Source organism: Vanacampus margaritifer, chromosome 2, assembly GCF_051991255.1.
Source record: "Vanacampus margaritifer isolate UIUO_Vmar chromosome 2, RoL_Vmar_1.0, whole genome shotgun sequence".
NCBI classification, from domain to species: domain Eukaryota; kingdom Metazoa; phylum Chordata; class Actinopteri; order Syngnathiformes; family Syngnathidae; genus Vanacampus; species Vanacampus margaritifer.
Genome location: NC_135433.1, coordinates 15,347,181 through 15,360,740, shown reverse-complemented (window position 1 = coordinate 15,360,740; position 13,560 = coordinate 15,347,181). Strand labels below are relative to the sequence as shown.

The window sequence follows — 13,560 nt, the reverse complement described above, 5'->3', positions numbered from 1 at the left end:
TGGTAACGTAGTAATGTGTTGGTCCACTAAACTGATGACGGTGGCTTCATCCCCTTTCTTTCCCGTTGAGTAAAACACACATAAAGACAATCGGGCTGTTTTTGACACGATTTTGCCCCTTCCCGACCAAGGATGTCAAACGCCAGGAAATTCTTATAAGATTGTCTTATAAGACTATCCTTATGTGTGAAATGTGTTAAGAGTGCATTTGTCCCGATAATAAGGTCCAAAACCAGTTGGGGCCGACAATCTTAAATAATGAACGAGTTCAATATTTACGACGACATTTTTCATGTGCGCGGCGGAAACCGAGGTCTCCCGTGTACCGGGCGAGTTCATTCCGCAGAGTGTGACGTAAACGGAGCGTAGCCAATCAAAGAAGCTCGCTGACATGACCAACGAGGAAGCGCCGGTAAATAAAACAAATGAATATCCTACCCGATGTGCATCCATCCATTTTCTGAACTTGCTTGAATCACATGAGAACTACACAAGTACAAATTCTGCGCCAGTGAACATGTTCTACCTTGTGGTCTTGTGGTTAAAGTGCTTACCCTGCAAGCATGTAGTCAAGTTGTTTAATCCTGATTTGGCCTTCTTTTTTTTCTTACAACAGTTTATATGCTCTGAGAGTTATGGTTAGGCTGGTAATGCCGATAGCACAGAGGTGGGCAATCTCGGTCCTTGAGGGCCGGAGTCCTGCAGGTTTTGTAGGTTTCTCACTTCCAACACAAGCTGATTCCAATCAACAAGATCGTTATCAGGCTTATGTATATAGCTTGCTGATGAGCTGATCATATATCAGCTGTGTTGGAGAAGGGCAACACGCAAAACCTTCAGGACTGCGGCCCTCGATGCCCACCTCTGCGATAGCAGCCAATCGCCCGTGGCCAAGCAAAATAAAAAGCCCGGTAGATGACTCAGTCCGACAATTGACCAGAGCTTTCCATGGCAAAATAGTGCCAGGAGAGTTTCTGGTCACGTCAAAATATCCATTGTCTTCACTCAGGTTACGGGAGTGCTGGAGGCTATCCCAGCTGTTTTCGGGCAGTAAGTGGCCTCTATCCAATGTCATTTTTGTATAAACGTGGGTTCCCCAGGTGGCAGGAAAACCAAAACAATTATTTCCTTGTAGCCATTAATACCTTATAATGCTCCCGTCTCCAGTCCTCTTCGGAAACATTTGGCAACCATACCCAGAAGTGAGTGGTCGTCTGTGTATGTGAAGTCACATGTGATTACGCGAGAGCTTTCCCTCAGAGGACTGGATTCTTGACTGGTAGTGGAATAGAATTTTTATGTGTGTGGGGAGCTGTGTTGAGATTATCCTTATGTGTGTACCAGGCTTTAGAGCAGGGGTGGCCAAGTTCGGTCCTCGAGAGCCCCTATCCAGCCTGTTTTACATGTTTCTCTCCACTGACACACCTGATTCATGATCAGGATTGTTATCAGGCTTCTGCAAAGCTTGCTGATTAGCTGATCATTAGATTCAGCTGCACTGCAGGAGGGAAACGTGGGAAACAGGCTGGATAGGAGCACTCGAGGACCGGACTTGAGCACCACTGCTTTAGAGTGATTTGGAATTTAACTGCTGCACCTGTTACTTTGCAAACTGATCATAATTTCTCAGGAAACCTCAGTGAATCTCACCTTCAGCAGACAGGTGTAGTGGCCAAGTGGTAAGGTGTTGGTCTTGTAAACCGAAGATCATGGGTTCAACCCCTATCTGTACCTTACAATGATGTATAATGACTTGCACTTTGGTTGTTTGGTCCTTGAAGCCTGATGTCATTCCTCAATGCCCTAATTGAGGCAGGTGCAGTAGTAATGTGTAGGTCCACTAAGCCATTTTTTCTCAACCCTGATTCCAATGGCAGCTCATCAGCAAACTCTGAAGAACCCTGATAAGTGATAACAATCCTCACCTGCGTGTAGAATAGGGAGACATAGGCTATGTTCACACTGCAGGCAAATGCGAGCCAGATCGGATATTTCTGCCCAAATGCGACCTGGATCTGACTTTTTTTTATGTCAGTCTGAACGACTCAATTCCTCTGCCTTTGCTTTCTTTGTCTTCACCACCAGAATCATCCTACACACTACCATCCTATGCTGTCTGGCTAAACTCTTACCTACCCCTATTTTGCAGTCACAGATTTCCTTCAGATGACACCATCTACACAAGATGTAGTCTACCTGTGTACTCCTACCTCCACTCTTGTAGGTCACCCTATGTTCCTGCCTCTTCTGGAAGAAACAATTTCCATTCTTTTTGCAAATTCAACCACCATCTGTCCTTCTGCGTTCCTCTCCTGGATACCAAACCTGCCCATTACCTCCTCAACACCGCTGTTTCCTGCACCAACATGTCCATTGAAGTCTGCACCAATGACAACTCTCTCACTGCATCATTTCATCAAGATCCAACCAAAAGTGGACGCTAACTAAAAAAAAATCGGATTTCACCAACAAATCGGAATTGAGAATTAAGACCTGCAGTGTAAACATAGCCATAGAAAACAGGCTAGATAGTGTGCCTCGAGGACCAGAGTTGAGAAACACTGCACTAAACTGATGACTGTGGGTTCATCCTCTTTCTGTCCTATTAAGTAAGTTGGATCAATTTGAAATTCATGATAATACTGTTATTGGTCTTGCAAGCTGATCATATCACAGGAAAAGTCAGTGAATCTCACCTTCCTTACTTCTCACTTCCTGCAGTTCTCTCTGTCGTATCTAGGAGCACCATATCTGTTTAGTTAATTTACTGCATAAACAAGTAAAATACCTCATGTAAATCAGTCTTTGTATGATATGATCTACAATGGAATAGGGGTTCAATTTACCCAATTATAGGTTAACAATGGGATTCCAACACACAATTCACGCTGATGTTCTGTATATGCAAAGATGTTTATTTTCTATTTCTACTTAGCAAATAACAAAAATTCACACACGGTTCTATACTACTGCAAGCATCACGGTCGTTGAGACGAGGCGCTGCTCATTTCCAGTAAGAGTGTGAACACTCTCGGACGTGCCGTGTACATTCGTGAATGCATTTTGAGGTCCCACTTATAACATTTGGAGCTCATTAGGTTTGTTGGCTGAGGGTCTTGGCATAATTCCTTGATTCTGTAAGCAAATTCTTAGGAGCAGGTGTTAAACTCTGGTCCTCAAGGGCCGCAGTCCTGCATGTTTCAGGTTTCCGTTTTTTAACATCCCTCATTCAAAGGATCACTCTCTATGGTGCGGGACGTCCCCCTTTGAATGATATGTAAAGAGCTGGAGTTCACTAGGTTTGTCTTTTTAAAGACTTTGGATGATGATGGTAATGCAAGTCCAGACACAAATTCCTTAATTGTGTCACCAAGATCTAAGTCAGTCCTGCAGGTTTGAGATGTTTCTGTACTCCAACACGCGATTCCTATAATCAGCTCATCAGCAAGCTCTGCAGAAACCTGATAGCGATCCTCATCACTTGATTCAGGTGTGTTGGAGGAGGGATACCTCCAAAACATGTAGAACTGAGACCCTTGAGGACCTGAGTTTGAGATCATTGCTCTAAGGCATTGTTCTTGTAGTAAACCCCCAAAAACATTCATTTGACCCTATGCTTACCTTAAATTTTGAATCTAAAAGCTGATTTGTGTTTCCAAGCGTCGTTTTGGAAGACCAACAAAAAAACTGCTTGGAACAGGCACAGTTGAAAAGTGGTGCTAAAGTGAAGCTAATGGGTTCCACCCCCATTAAACCCTGTTCATGATATCCCGTGAGACCTCATGAAAATGTAAGGTCTGCTGACAAGTGCAATGGAAAAGCGGTAAGGCACTGGTTTTGTAAACCAAAGATCCCTATCTGTACCTTTGAGTGATTGCTCAGTTTTCTTTCATTGCGTCTTGACATAGTTCCTCGATCCACTTATTGGGGCAAGTGCATAGGGGAAGTAGTAATGTATGGGTCCAGTAAACTGATCACTGTGGATTCATCTTCTTTCTGTCACGTTAAATAGGTTAGAGGGATTTGGAATTTCTTTGTAAGTTGAGCATTTCACGGGAACCGTCAGTGAATCCCACCTACAAGTAACAGGTACAGTGGCCATGTAGTAGGGCGTAGGCCTTGTAAACTGAAGATAATGGGTTCAACACTCATCTGTATGTTTTAATTATGTGTAATGGCTAGTTGTGTTTGACTTTATTGAGTCTCGACATAGTTCCTTGATGTACTATTTGGGGCAGTACTAGTGTATGGGTTTAATAAATTGATGACGGTGGGTATATGTCGTTTTAACCTTGCTCTGTAGCACTTTGAGATTTTTTTGAAATGTAAAGTGCATTGGAAATTATTATTATTATTTTTATTTTTATTATTATCCTCTTTTTGTCCTGTTGTATTAGTTGGAGCAATTTGGAATTCAACTGATTTTTGTGCAAGCTGATCATAACATCAAGTGTAACCTCAGTGAATCTCACTTGCTACCAGCAGGTACAGTGGCCAAGCGGTAAGGCGTCAGTCTCGTAAACTGAAGATCATGGGTTCAAACCCCATCTGTACCTTCAGATGATTTCGCAGAGTTTGACATTGTTAGGTTTGCTGGCATAATTCTTTGATTCTGTCACCAAGAACTGCGGTCCTCGAAGGCCGAAGTCCTGCAGGTTTTAGAGGTTTCCCTACTCGAACTACAGCTGATTCCAATTAACAGGATGGTTGTCAGGCTTATGCATAGCTTGCTGATGAGCTGATCCTGAATCAGCTGTGTTAAAGAAGGGAAATATCCAAGACCTGCAGGACTCCGGCCCTTGAGGACCGAATCTCGCCATCCCTGTTCTAGCGAGTAGGTCGAAAAATGTATAATTATTTGGATATTGTTTGGTTTGCTTTAATTGAGTCTTGATGTAGCTCCTCAATCCTCTGATTGGGGCAGGTGCAGTGGTGAAGTAGTAATCTGTGGGTCCAGAAAACCACACATTTCTACTGCCCCAAAAAGTACATCAAGGATCTATGTCTAGAATCAATAGAGACAAACATGACAAGCTGAAAGTAGTTACACACCATTGCAAGGTACAGATGGGGGTTGAACCCATGATCTTTGGTTTACAAGACCAACGCCTTACCACTTGGCCACTGCACCTTTTAAGTGGATGTGAGACTCGCTGAGGTTTTCTGTGACATTATGATCAGCTTGCAAAAGTGGAGTTGAATTCCAAATCACTCAAACGTGACAGAAAGTGGAGGAATCCACTGTCATCAGTTGAGGTACATTATCCAGCCTTTTTTTCAAGTCTCCTGATTTCAACACAGGTGAGGATCTTTATCAGACTTCTCCAGAGCTCCCTGATGAGCTGTCAATGGAATCACCTGCATTGGGAATAGGGAGACATGGAAAACAGGCTGCATAGTGTGCCCTGAGGACCAGGGTAGAGAATCACTGCAGTAAACTGATGACCGTTGATTTATCCTCTTTCTGTCACGTTAGAGTGATTCGGAATTCAACAACACTTCTGCAAGCTGATCATAATGTAACGGAAATCCTCAGGAAGTCTCACACCCAGTTAACAGGTGCAGTGGCCAAGTGGTAAGGCGTTGGTCTCGTAAACCAAAGATCATGGGTTCAACCCCCATCTGTACCTTGCAATGTTGTGTCATTGCTTTTAGCTTGTCATGTTTGTCTCTTTTGAGTCTAGACATAGATCCTTGATGTACTTTTGGGGTAGTAGAAATGTGTGGTTCCAGTAAACTGATGATGATGGTTATATCCTCTTACTGTCCTGTTGTATTGGAGCAAACTTTTTGCAAACTGATCATAATGTCACGAGAAACTTCAGCAAATCTCACCTAAAAGGGTCCAGTGGCAAAGTGGTAACCTGTCAGTGTTATAAACCAAATATCATGGGTTTAAAACCCTTCTGTACATTTAAAAGATGTGTAATGAGTTGGACTCTGTTAGGTTTGTTTGCATTGAGTCTTGATAAAGTTCATTGATGCTCTAATTGGGGCAAGTGCAATGGTAACGTAGCAATGTGTCCGTCCACTAAACTGATTGTCTTTCTGTCCCATTGACTAAGTTGGAGCAATTTGGAAGTTAGCTGGTTTTTGCTATCCAAGCTTATCATAATGTCACGGGAAACCCCAGTGAGCCTTACCCCAGTGTAGCAGGTCCAGTGGCCAAGTGGTAAGGCGTCGGTCTCGTAAACCGAAGATCATGTGTTCAAACCCCCTCTGTACGTTCCAATGCTGTTGACAAAGTTTGAGCTTCTTTGATTCTGTCACCAAGTTCTAGAGAGTATGTCTTAAGCTCTGGTCCTCAAGGGCCATAGTACTGCATGTTTTAGAGGTTTCTCTAACACGCCTGATTTAAAGAATCACCTCATTCGCAAGCTCTGCAGAAACCTGATAACGATCGTGTGTTTCAGGTGTGTTGGAGGAGGGAGACCCTCGAGGACCTGAGTTTGAAACCTATGCTCTAAGCAGTGGTGATTACTCTAAGACTGCAAGGGTAGCTCAGCTTCCCCTAAAATTCCCCACCCCTGAAAAAGATAAAATGAGGAAATACGCACTGATGTGTGTACAATACAATGAATGCACTAAAATACCGTCATTTTTTGTTCTTAATCAGCTATTTATCACAAATATACTTGGCACGACTTCCTTCTCATTCATCCATATTCATTTATTTATGTACACAGTCGGACGCTGCTTCGTAGAATGGGTTGTTGTTCCACTGCGCAAAACTGGACGGTCAATGGATAAATGCTGGGCTTTTACCCGCCCATTGGATGCTCAGCGTCTCTGTGGGTTATGGAACAGTGCGCCGGCACAGACATTCGGCTACTGCGTGATGATTGGATGATCTGTCTGAGGCGTAAAAAATGAGCTTCCCCTCATTTGAATGACCATTATCCATCACGAGTAAGATGGATGCAGAGGGCACTTTGAGGCGTGAACTGAAACGTTTGGCTCCACCAACATGGATTTTCGACCTCAAAGCGCCTTCTTCTTTCTTTCTTTTTTGTTAAACTATTGCCCTGGCGGCATTTTGTGCCATCTTATGGCATCACGCTTATAGTATTGTTTGAACACTTTATTGAACGAAAATTAAAAACTGACCGAAACTCAAATAATAACCTCAACCGTCCCGGGATGCGCTTTGTGCTGGGGACATGTATTACTGCACTTTGGCCTCTTTCGTCAAACGGTTTAGTTAGCTCTGCCCCGACTGACGGAGGGCTGTGTTTGTATTTTTCGATTATTATTATTATTTTTCTCCATAATGTGTTTTAAAGTAATAACTTTACGTCATAAGACGGTGCATCATTAAATCTGCAAATTTTGTTGAAAAAAAATCTTTTTTTTTAAATAAAATCCGCGTGGGCGGAGTCAAACGTTTAAGTCCACTCCGCGTGGCAGCACGCCTCTAACTGCCCTCTGTATCCAGGGCTTCTCGGCCGTCACTGTCTCTAAGGCATTGTTCTTGTAAACCCAAAAATAACATGAATTTGACCCGTATTTACCATTTAAAATCCAAAAGCAGATTTCTGTTTCCAAGCATCGTTATGGAATACCTCAACAAAAAACCTTGTCTTAGAAAGAGTGCAGTTGAGAAGTAGTGCTGTTTATGTCTGGTAAAGTAAAGCACTTGGGTTAGACAAACACATTTTTAAAACCTCGATCAAAGGTACAGACTGTGACTCAACTCATGATCTTCGATTTACAAGACCGACACCTTTCCACTTGTCCACTGCAACTGTCAGCAAAGCTCGTATTTTTGCTTAATTTTCATGAGGTCTATGTGATATGCCCACGGTTTTGTCATGCTTGGTTTCTGTTTTTGGTTGGATCATTCTGTCACTGCTGGGGGTGGAGGACCCAAATGCAGGGAGGCAGGAGAACCACGGTCGTGACAGAATGATCCGACCAAAAACAGAAACCAAACATGACAAAACCGTGGGCATATCACATAGACCTCATGAAAATTAAGCAAAAATACGAGCTTTGCTGACAGTTGCAGTGGACAAGTGCAAAGGTGTCGATCTTGTAAATCGAAGATCATGAGTTGAGTCACAGTCTGTACCTTTGATCCAAATGTAATGAATTGGAGATTGTTTGGTTTGCTTTCATTGAGTCTTGACATAGTTCCACAATCCTCTTATTGGGGTAGATGCAATGGTGAAGTAGTAATGTGTGGGTCCAGTAAACTGATGACTGTGGGTTCATCCTTTTGAGCAATTTGGAGTTCAACTATTTCTGGTGCTTTGCGAGCGTTATGTCACGGGAAACCTCAGTGACTCTCACATCCAGGTAACAAGTGGTAAGGTGCCACTCTTGTAAACCAAAGATAATGGGTTCAAACCCCATCTCTACCTATAATGTATGATGACTTGGAGGTTGTTGTTCAGTTTGCTTTCATTGAGTCTTGACATAGTTCTTTGATTCTCTTATTGGGGCAGGTACAGTGGCAAAGTAGTAATGTGCGGGTCCAGTAAACTGATGACAGTGGGTTCATCCTCTTTCAGTCACATTGAATAAATTGGAGTGGTTTGGAATGCAACTGCTGTTTTTGGTTGCTAGCTGATCACTTTATCCTTTATCCTTATAATGTCAGCGGATACCTCAGCAAATTTCACCTCCAGGTCACAGCGACATTGACCAAGTGTTATGGTGTTGCTCTTGTGAGGTGAAGATCATGACTTCATACCCCATCTCTACCTCTGAATGGTGTTTAATGACTAGGAGATTGTTTGGATAGCTTTTTGTTTTAGTCTTGACTCAATGCTCTTACTGGGGCACATGCAGTGTGAAGGAATTGTATGATTACTATTTTAAGTGTAATCTTTGCGTGTTCAAAATCATTGTATCCGAGATCTGATGAACAAGGTTCCTTGCAAGGATTTATTTAAAAGCTTCCAAAGACACGTTAGGACACCACATCTGAATGCAACGTGATGACCCCAAGAGTGTGTCAATTGTATGAACATCGACTCATTTATACAAAAAAGATAAAAGGTTCCTCCCCCCGGCTCTTGATTGAACAAAGGGCAGACATGTCATCTCCTAGTGACCAAATGTGTAATGTTATTAGTAAACAGACATTTACATACAGTTCCCCTTCTTGACTGGGGGAGAAATGCAATTAGGATCTAACCCCAGACTTTTAGTCTCTAATGCCAAAAGGCTCTAAATAACATCATGCACATTCCTATCTTCAATAGCTTTGAGGGTGAGAGGATAAACTAAAGTTCACAAAATCATTACTCCACTGTATTCTTTTTAAACACTCATGATTATATCACATTGATATGCCTATAAGTAAATTCAAAAACAGTAAAACATCGAATTGAAAATATTAAATGTCTTCAAGTGGTAACGTATTAAAACCCTTTTAGTACTATTATCATAGCAGTCCGCCTGTTTTTATCGTTTTTAGCTCCACTCTGCTTTCAGATATGTTGCGAGCGCAAATGGTTCTGTGGATACGTTGATTTGTAAGACATGGATCATTTCCTGCGTCACTCTCCTCTAATGACACAGTACTTTGAAGTTACTCCTCTCTATGGTGCGGGACTTCCCCCTTTAAATGATATGTAAAAAGCTGGAGTTCACTAGGTTTGTCTTTTTTAAAGCCTTTGGATGATGATGTAATGCAATTCCAGACAATAATTCCTTAATTGTGTCACCAAGATCTAAGTCAGGCTTTCCTCGAGTGTCGCAGTCCTGCAGATTTGAGATTTTTCTGTACTCTGTTAACATTGTTAACATTTTTAATTCTTTATTTTATATTTTAACCATTTTGAATTTAGTTATAGATGTGTAGAGCAGGTGAAGTAACGTTGAACTCAATATAACTCGACCTTAACCTATCTGTTTTCTTGTTTTGTCTAAATTCCCTTTCAGTGTCCTGCTTGAGAAAGTTCAATCTGACATACTGAGATTCTGTTTTGAGAAAGTGCAAGCTGGCATACTGAGAACCTGTTTCGTCTAAAAGTTAAGAAAGTGCAAGCTGGCATATTGACATTCTGTTTTGTCTAAAAGTGAAAGATCAACCTAGCATACTGTGAGAATGTAATCTGATTTTCGTATTTGATGGGAGGAGAGAGGCGTTTTTTGTACAAACTCGGATTGTAATAAAGGGCTATGTCTCCTGGGGGGAGGGACACACATTCTTGGATTGACACTGCTTTGGTGGTATTCAATTGTGTGACCAGAGATCTCTGTAATAAATCCATCCTTGCAAGGGGACTTTTCACCGGAATCTCATTTTTGATTTATTTGGACACACAAAAGATTACAAAACTTATTATAATCCTTCAACTCCAACACGGGGTTCCTATAATCAGCTCATCTACAAGCTCTGCAGAAGCCTAATAACAATCTCTATAGAATCAGGTGGGTTGGAGGACGGAAACATCTTAAACCTGCAGGACTCTGGCTCTCGAGGACCAGGATTGAAGAAGCTTGTTCTCATCCATTGCTCTTGTAAATCCAAAAAACACGAGTTTGAGACCATTACTATGGAAGGCCTCAGCAAATTTTGACTGCTTTGAACAGGTGCAGTTGAGAGGTAGTACAGAAAGGCTTAGGTCTTGCAAAGCCAAGGCCATAGGTTTGACACACCCCTCAAGTGCATCTCTCTGGCAAGTGGCGGAGTGGTAAGGCGTTTGTCTTGTGAAATGAAGGTTGTGGCTTCAACCTCCATCTATACCTTTGAAAGAATTTCAAGTCCGCAATGTAGAGACCTATGCAAATCTCTTTTTAGGGCAGTGGTTGAGTAGTAATATGTGGGTCTAATAAAATGCTGTTCGTGGGTAGAGTGATTAGGAATTTTTTGGGGTCACTTGTAAGCTGATCATAATGTCACGGGAGACCTCAAAGAATCTTAGAGGTAAGTGAAAGGTGCAGTGACCAAGTGGGAAAGTGTTAAGTCTTATAAACCAAAGATCAAGGGTTCTATTGCCATCTGTACCTTTGATGTGGGATCAATGAGTTCAGCATATTGTGTTGCATCATCATGTGACGTCAGGTCTCTACTTGCTCAAAGTAGTGGGCGCACTGCTCAATGGGTAAGGTGTGGGTCGCACAAATTGGATAATGTACGTGTTCATTGGATTTGTCTTTAAAGTTTTGGAGCCTCGGCAGACAGCATGAGGCAGTACTTCACAAATATTTTAATTAAATTTAAATTTTTTTTTTTAATTCACCTGTTGTCAACAAGCGCAATGCTGAAGTGGTAAAGCGATGATTTGGTAAACTGAAGATCATGTGTTTGACCTTCCCATTTGTCCCTATGAAAATTTTGTAATTCAATGGCTTGCTTTTAGTCTTTTTGAGTGATTTTGTGCACATCAGCAGTTCTTGACGGTTTTTGAGAGGCACAATGGACCAGTGGACCTGCATCAATCTCATAAGTAGGAGTGCACCGATCAATCAACCGGGATCTGTGTCAGCCCCGATTTCCTTAATTTTGGATGATCGGTGGTTGGCCATCTCTTGAAAATATAACAGATCTTCTCCATCGATATCATCTTCTGCCACAGAGGTCTAAAAAAGTCAGCCACTGTTCTCTTTTGCTGTGAGATGACTAATAAGCTTTTCTATTATTATTATTATTATTATATTTATTTATTTATTATTATGTTATTTATTCATCATGTATTATTCAATGTAACATTGAATGTTTCTTTTGTTGGTGATGAAAAAAAATATCAAGATCGGTACAAATCGGGATCGGCAGGTCAGACTTTTTAAAAATTGGTGATCCGCTAGAAAATTGTATTCAGTGCACCCCTACTCATAAGTAAAAGATCATGGATTAGAGCCCTATTTGAGTATTTGAATAATTTGGAATTCAACGGCAACATCAGCAGCAGCAGTGCTTGTAGGATGTAATAACGCGTATGCTTTGCATGATGAAGAGGCCTATAAATAAAGTGGCTGTCACGGGCGAGCATGCTGTGACTAATGTGCTGTGAAAAGGCTTCAAACATTGCAGGGATGCGAGCAATTCTGCCGCCAGCTGAGTCTCCACGTAACCAGTGACACTTCCTCCCTAAACACTGACACTGATTGTCTCCAGCCAAAACATGAAGTGATGCTACTTGGCTTGATTTCACAAGCACCGTGCGTTTTTATTTTGATGGCCACTCTTTGTTGCTATAAATAACCACAGCCTGATTATGTCCTGAAGCAAAAACAAACGAAATGCAAATACTGTAGATGTATGTTAAAAAGCCCGGGAGGACTAATGCATTGTACGAAACTAACGTCAGAATCATAGCTATAAAGTCACCTCATCACCTTTGGACAACTGTCATATATCATCATAGTTCCTTAAATAAAAAAATATGTCAACCTATCCATTTGAGATGTACTGTAAACATCGGTCTATTTAGAATTTTAGAAAAAAAAAATTGATTCTCGTTTTTTTTTTTCCTTTTCTATCTGAGTGAGATGACCCAGAAGTACTTGGAGGAAAAGTTGTTCAAATACTAAGAATTCTTTGGAAAGGTGCCTCGATGCTAACCTCGCCAGCCAGATTGATAATCGTGATTGACTCAAGGGAGTTCTTTACATTATCAATCTGGTACTTCACTAGGCAGACCCGTTCGGAAAAGGCGGGACTTGCTGTACAATACTTTGAGCTGATCTGAGCTGCGGCATCTTTGCACATTTTGTTTAGACCAATCAAGGCAACGGATGAACATCTCGCCTTCCATCTTGTCTTAGGGAGGGGTGGAAGCATGAACATCTTTACCAAATAAAAATGCACAAAACTCCTCTCGTTGTTCAAATTCAACAAGGAAACGGTGAGTAAACCTGAAAGAACATAATTAATTGCAGCATCCATTCGCCTGTTAGGTTCGTTTGCTCCTGCCATCGGCGCTTGTTGGTTTCGTATTGTCTAAACGACGCCTGATTGGTCCGACCTAAAAAAAGGTCGGCTGCAAACGTATCAGCGAGAGCAGTACAAGATGTATTCTCGGGAGTTTGTGAACTCACAAATACCGTGAAAATTCATCTTGCTGGCAAGGTTACAAGTTTACAGATTCTATGCAAAGACCATAGGTGGGTAGAGTAGCCAAAAATTGTACTCGAGTAAGAGTAGCATTACTTCAAAATAGTAAAAGTAAAAAGTTTTTTTCCCCCACACACTCACGCATAAAAACATGGTCTCCCAGGCTGGGAACAAACCCATGCCAACCTGCACCGTAGGCAAGTGGCGGTACCACTCCGCCACCTGGAGCCCAAGTAAAAATAAAAAGTAGTCATCAAAAAAATCACTCAAGTAGTGATATGGTTTGCACAAAATTATGTGCAAATGCTGGCATCTTCAAATTATAAAAAAAACCAAAAAACACTGCAAGCAGACCGTAAGCCCAAGCATGCACAATCCATTCACAAATTTTGCCGTAAATTCCTCGAAGCTGCCTCCCAGTTATGACCATAGGTGGCAGTTTCTTTTTTCTTTTAGAATTTTTTTTGGGGGAGAGCTCAGTATTGTTCATTCGGTAATTTTACCGATTTGACATGTCATCATCATTGCTCTCTTCTTTTTTTTTTTTGTAT

At 41.6% G+C, this 13,560-nt stretch overlaps 1 protein-coding gene and 4 non-coding genes across 6 annotated transcripts in view; 3 read left to right on the top strand and 2 right to left on the bottom strand.

Moving 5' to 3' along the window:
* The window catches only part of znf385c (zinc finger protein 385C), a 144,969-nt gene that overhangs the window by 18,389 nt on the left and 113,020 nt on the right, over positions 1-13,560 (bottom strand). The gene's annotated exons all lie outside the window — the stretch shown is intronic.
* Positions 1,663-1,734, top strand: trnat-ugu (transfer RNA threonine (anticodon UGU)). Its single transcript has one exon. It is a non-coding gene; the product is annotated as a tRNA-Thr (tRNA).
* trnat-cgu (transfer RNA threonine (anticodon CGU)) lies at positions 4,485-4,556 on the top strand. The gene has a single exon. It is a non-coding gene; the product is annotated as a tRNA-Thr (tRNA).
* Positions 5,060-5,131, bottom strand: trnat-ugu (transfer RNA threonine (anticodon UGU)). The gene has a single exon. It is a non-coding gene; the product is annotated as a tRNA-Thr (tRNA).
* trnat-cgu (transfer RNA threonine (anticodon CGU)) lies at positions 5,559-5,630 on the top strand. The gene has a single exon. It is a non-coding gene; the product is annotated as a tRNA-Thr (tRNA).